Source organism: Mus musculus, chromosome 6 (genome assembly GCF_000001635.26).
Source record: "Mus musculus strain C57BL/6J chromosome 6, GRCm38.p6 C57BL/6J".
NCBI classification, from domain to species: Eukaryota; Metazoa; Chordata; class Mammalia; order Rodentia; family Muridae; genus Mus; species Mus musculus.
Genome location: NC_000072.6, coordinates 112,698,742 through 112,704,741, shown reverse-complemented (window position 1 = coordinate 112,704,741; position 6,000 = coordinate 112,698,742). Strand labels below are relative to the sequence as shown.

The 6,000-nt window shown below is 45.7% G+C and overlaps 1 long non-coding RNA gene across 2 annotated transcripts; it reads right to left on the bottom strand.

Annotated features, from left to right (window-relative positions):
- Positions 1 to 577: 577 nt before the first annotated feature.
- Positions 578 to 4,962, bottom strand: Gm26799. Of its 2 annotated transcripts, none has more exons than XR_869361.2 (2): positions 1,865 to 4,962; positions 578 to 870 (listed from the first exon to the last, which is right to left on the bottom strand). It is a non-coding gene; the product is annotated as a predicted gene, 26799 (long non-coding RNA). The 2 variants fall into 2 exon arrangements; XR_869362.2 differs by lacking the exon at positions 1,865 to 4,962 and adding an exon at positions 1,511 to 1,556.
- Between the last annotated feature and the right edge of the window lie 1,038 nt (positions 4,963 to 6,000).

The window sequence follows — 6,000 nt, the reverse complement described above, 5'->3', positions numbered from 1 at the left end:
TCACCCTAATAGATCTCCAAGGGTCTAGGTCCTAGTTTCTCTCATTCCTGGGAAGCCACTAGAAAAGTCTTTGAAAAAATATCAGAAATTTTATTCTTTGAAATTTTAATGCACACAGTGTATTTTGATCATCATATCCACACCCTCAATCCTCCCCTTGGCTCTTTCCAGACTCTTTCCCCACTTAACTACCTCCTTTCATGGACCACCCCACTTAGAAATAACCTACCAGGTCCAATTTGTGTTGTACTCTTGGGTGGGGCCATTCTCTAGAGCATGGTTGACTTACGGGGGCTACACCCATAAGTAAGGCCAACTCTTTCTCCTCACAAAGCTATCAACTGCCCATGGCTTCTCAGTCAAGAGGGAGCCTTCCCTGCTTGTCGTAGTTTGTCTTCATTCCATTACCATCGTGGTGGGAAGCATGGCAGCATCCAGGCCGGCATGGCACTGGAGGAAACTTTCACCCTTTCACCCATGTTTAATTCCAACAGACAGATCTGGCATTCAGCAGCAACAAACTTCATTCTCTTGGGCAGGTTCCACTCCCTGTTAGCAGTTCCCATGGCAGTTATCCCATGGCTCTGACATCTCTAACATATTGAGGTATCCGAGGCAACTTCAACTTTACAGCTTCTCATTCCAGTGTCTTGGATCCACGTAGGATCTTCTGGGCTTCTCCAAAGGGTTGTGTCACTTCTCCAGCTCTGCCCTCTGTAGCACTCTGGTTGACTCCACTCCACTGCTGCTGCTGTTCTTGGTGATCATCCCATGGAAGTGACACCTCCAATTCACTGTGGTATTCTACTGCAACTAGGTGTTGTATGCCGGCCTGTGGCCTACTTGAACGGGGTACACTTGGGAGGCAGGCTGGAAGACACGCAGAGCATATTACACCTCTAAGACCAGTAAAAAAACAAATGAAGCGGCTACACGAGTCTTATAAATTTAGACCAATCAAAGAATTTTAATTTTTCTAGCTATAATTATAAGATAAAAACGCACTTTGTCACTTGCTAAACACATTAATCACAATTCCAGAGAACCCCCCCCCCCCAGGCAACAAACCATCTATCAGCTTTTTTGCCCCAAAACTAAGAGGCTGCAGACTCCCTTTCTCAAAAAACTGTTTTTCCAGCAGGAGCCCTCCTGCTGTGCCTGATCCTGCTAAAGCGTGTGCCCACTCTTGCTAAACCAGCAGATAAAGTTTTAGCCATCTTTATTTTCCAACATGAAACACAGAACATTCAGGCATTCAGACAATGAAACAAAACACACATGAATCGACTTGTAAATGGACTGGTGCACCAGACATTAGACAACACAAAGAGGCTGTAGAGCCAGAGAGAATAAAGCAGGGCATTCCCCGAATTCTCTCTGTCTCTGGGAGAGTTTCAAAATCCATTTTCCTCTATATATTTTACTCCACCATTTTAAGCCCTATTCCTCTAGCCTGATGCAGTTCTCGACTGCGGACAACTACTTGTTTCATCATTTTAAACCCTCTCACCTGAAACAGCTTTTGGTTTGGTTTTTCGAGACAGGGTTTCTCTGTATAGCCTTGACTGTCCTGGAACTCACTTTGTAGACCAGGCTGGCCTCGAACTCAGAAATCCGCCTGCCTCTGCCTCCCGAGTGCTGGGATTAAAGGCATGTGCCACCACACCCGACTTCTGAAACAGCTTTTAAAAGCTGTGGACAACCTCCTGATTCACAGTTTCTAGTCCCACACCTATTTCGCTGTCAAATCCTAAGTGGAAAAAGTACCGGGTTAGCACTATTCCAAACTTAACCCATATCCTTCCGCACCTCCAGCAACACTTTTTAAAAAAATGAAGTTTAAAGCCAGCGCTAGCATAAATACCTGTTGCTCACCATGCCCGATTCGATCTCTGATTCTTTTCTCCCCTTGGAGTTCCATACAAGACAGTGATTCCCTGAGTGCTTTCCCGCCGTTCTCAAGGTCCCTGGCTCAGACACCAATCTGTTGTATGCCAGCCTGTGGTCTACTTGAACTGGGTACACCTGGGAGGCAGGCTGGGGCTGAAAGAGACTTAGACGGCGAGAGATTAATGGAGACCAAGACATGATTCTGTTCAAGGCCCACCAGTTTACTAAGAGAGTGTGCCTATAAAAGGGGAAAGCCCATCCCCTGCCAGTCCATTCTTGGTGTCTGAAGCCAGCCTGTAGGCGACAGTGCAGAATAGGAGGTTCCTCCAGAACATCTCAGGGGATTCTTGGCAGGTAGCAGTGCCTTGGAGAGAGCAGTGGCAGGTGACTGAACAAAAGAGCCATCTAGGTCGGAAGGCTCCACCCTAGGTAATCTTCTCAGTGGCAGCAAGGTCAAAGTCTGGATCAGCCTGCTTCAGGGCTGAGGGAGGCTACAATTAGGTTTCACCCATAACTTCTTAAAGGCTCTCTTCATGGTGCCAATTCTCCTCCTTTGCCTGACCCCTTAAGTCCTGGGCTGTTACCTGCAACTGAGGCTGCACCTTCACCAATGACCTTCCCTGGCCTCTCACAGTGCCAAGCCTCAGCTGCTCTCCATGACCCCTTCATGCCTTCAAAACCAGTACTACCTGGGTGATTCTTACACATTACCAAGTCCAACTGCAGCATGAGGTACAACCTTGGCTATCTCTGGAACACAGCTTCTTTGTGCTCTCAGAAGATACTTGCAAGAATATTTCATTTCAATTATGCTGGTCTCTTCTTAATCACCACTAATTTCTTAGCTCCAGCTAAGCAGCATCAATCATGCCAGTAGGCCCTTCTAGTCTTAACTCTAAAGCCAGAGCAACATGGCTAAAGTTGCTGAGTTCTGCTGCTTGCTGGGGCTAGAACATGGCCCCCTTGTTCTATTGCATTATCACTAGCTTTCTGTTTCCAACTTCTTCAATGCCTAAGCTTGCTGTGCTTGATCAAAACTCTCTTCATGAGAGTAAACCAGAGGACACAGTCTATGCTGGGCTTTTCTGAGACTTCCTTTGTCAATGCAATTGACCGAAATCTCTTTACCTTAGCCTCAGGCCGACTTTTCAGACAAGGGTAGAAAGCAGCAACATTCTTCACCAAAACGTCATTAAGAAAGATCTCCAGAGTTCAAATCACCCTCAGCACCAATGTCTTCCATATTCCTACTGGGATGGCCCATCAAGTCCTACTTAAAGCATTCCATAGCTTTCCAAATTCAAAGCCCCCAAATCCACATCCCTCCAAACAAAACCATGGTCAGGCCCATCACAGCAACACCCCAGTCCCAGGGATTAACTTCCGTCTTAGTTTGAGTTTCCATTGCTGTGAAGACACACCACGCCCAGGGCAACTCTTATAAAGTTCAACATTTAATTGGCCCCGGCTTACAGGTCCAGAAGTTTGGTCCATTATCATCAAGGCCAGAAGCACAGCAGCATCCAGGCAGGCATGGCACTGGAGGAGCTAAGAATTCTACTTCTTGTTTTGAAGGCAAAAAGGAGAAGATTGACTTCAGACAGCTAGGAGGAGGGTCTCATTGCCCACCTCCATGGTGATACACTTCCTGCAACAAAGGCCACATGTACTCCAACAAGGTCACGCCTCCTAATAGCCAAACACATTCAAACCACCACGCCAACTCCAGGCTGGGGTGTTCACTGGCTTCATCTTGTGCAGCCAACCACAGCTGCTGTGCATTCCTAAGTGCAACGGGCCATCCTCTCCAGAAGACTATTTTGCTTCAATCTTCCTTGATCTCTGGCTCTTATATTTTCCCTAGCTCCTCTTCAGGGACCATTTCAGAAGAGGAAACATTTCTAATTTCCCAGAATCTCTGTGTCTAAAACAGATATGGTGATAGTGCCTACCTTAGGGGCTTGTCAGAAACCTCAGGAGGACAGGAGTGGGGCAGGGGCATAGTCCTCCTCCTCTTCCTTTCCCCTCTTCTTTCATTCTTTCTTGGCAAGGTATCACTATGTAGCTGTAGCTAGCCTTGAACTCCCAGAGATCTGCCTGCCTTGCCCTCCTGATGGCTGAGGTTAAGGGTGGACTACACCTTGATTCAATTCTTTTTCCTGAACATACTCAGAGTTCATTAAAGTCATTTAAATGACCAGACAAAATATGAGTGAATTATGGGTTAATGGGGTGCTTGACCAGCTCAGTCTCAGTTTGTATGGTACTTTGTTGCCCCCATGTGGCCACTTGTAAGATGGCAGCCAGCAAACGTCCTAATATTGGTGGAAATTTTCAAAATTTTAAAATAATGCAGGTAGTAGTTTAGTTAATTTGCTATATCTATTACTCAGATTTTAAAATCATGTATGTTGTCTATGTTAGCTTTGCACTTGAATTTAAAATATCTCTGCAATACTAAAAGTCCCTTTAATGCAAATGCTATCTCGGATCAGCTCATTTTACAGATTAGAAAATTGAGGTGTGGAGAGATTCAAATCTGGACACTTTGACAAGGCTAGGAACTCCTATGCACTCCTCCATTCTACATTGAGCCATTGGACTTTAATGCATTCGCTTTCCACTTTCTTTCATACTCCCTTGTCTATGTCATCTCTCCTCCAACCCCAGGGCGTCAGCTCTTCAAGATCAGGGACCATATCTGATTTGTCATCTCGTGTACACAGCTCCTGGAAAGGGTGTCAGGAGGCTGGAAACATTTAGTAAAATGAATGGAGGGGCTGGGTCTTGTGGGGCAGTATAGCTTGGAGCATCAGCACGTGGCAGGTAAAAGCAAGGTCTTTCATAGCCAGACCTTGTCTTAAAAACCACAGGGCTGGGGCCTCGGGTGATAGCTTGGTGTGTTTAAAAGCATTTCCTGCTGTTCCAGAGGACCTGTGGTTGAATCCCAAGCATCTACATGGTTATTCACAGCCATAACTAGATCCACGGATTCAGCACTTTTCTTCTTTTTCTTCTCTTTCTTTTTTCTCTTTCCCTTCCTTCCTTCCTTCCTTCCTTCCTTCCTTCCTTCCTTCCTTCCTTCCTTCCTCCCTCCCTCCCTCCCTCCCTCCCTCCCTCCCTTCCTTCCTTTTCCTTCTTTCTTTCCTCTGCAAATACCAGGTATGCATGTGGTGCACAGACAGACACGTAGGCAAAACATTCAAACATAAAATAGCTGAACCTTAAAAGGAATAAGGGAAGCTGAGAGAGTAGAGGAGCTGAGGATGTAGCTCTGTAGAATGCTTGCTTAGTTAACTCCAGAGCCTGGGTTTGACCCCTAGTACTGCAAATAGACAGACAGACAGACAAATAACAATAAAACCAAAAATAGAAGAAAGAAGGGAAGAAGGGAGAGATAAAGAAGACAGGAAGGAAGGAGGGCAAAATCCCAAACTCTTTAAGAAAGTGAATTAGGATGAGAAGGATGGAGGGAAGAGATGAAGGTGGGATGCAAAGAGGCCTTTGGCAGGAGCTCAGGACCGTGAGACATCCAGGGTGAGCCAAGGACAGGTCCCACTTGGCTGGGAAGACATTGCCCTGATTAGGGTTGTCAGATTTGGCAAATAAAGGCACCAGATGTCCAGGTTAAACCATTAATTTCAGATAATCAGGGAATATTTTTTAAAATATAGGTATGTTATATGTTTGTGACACACTATACTTCTAAATTATTTGCTGTATATCTGAAATTCAAGTTTACTGGGCATCTGTTTTTCATGGAGTCAACCTATCCTGGCTCTTCACTTGGGGCTAAGTATTATGGGAGAGCCTCTGACTCTTGTCTGCTTTTTAAATACAGAACATTTTGTTTTTGCTCCTGAATAAAGAGGCACAAGCTCGTTATTGATCTAAAAGAAGGGCATGTTTCTCAGAGACAGACGGCAGCTTGTCAGGAGACAGGAGAATGGCTCTTGAGGCTTAAGGGAGGGAAAAGGGGAGGCATATTGCCCTGAGCCCATAATGGTCTTTCTAGAACCTGCTTGTTCCCTGGAACTTTCCTCCCTAGGCCCAGAGGTGACATGGCTCCTTGGGTGCTGCTAAAGAGGACAGGAGGAAAACATTTAGCTC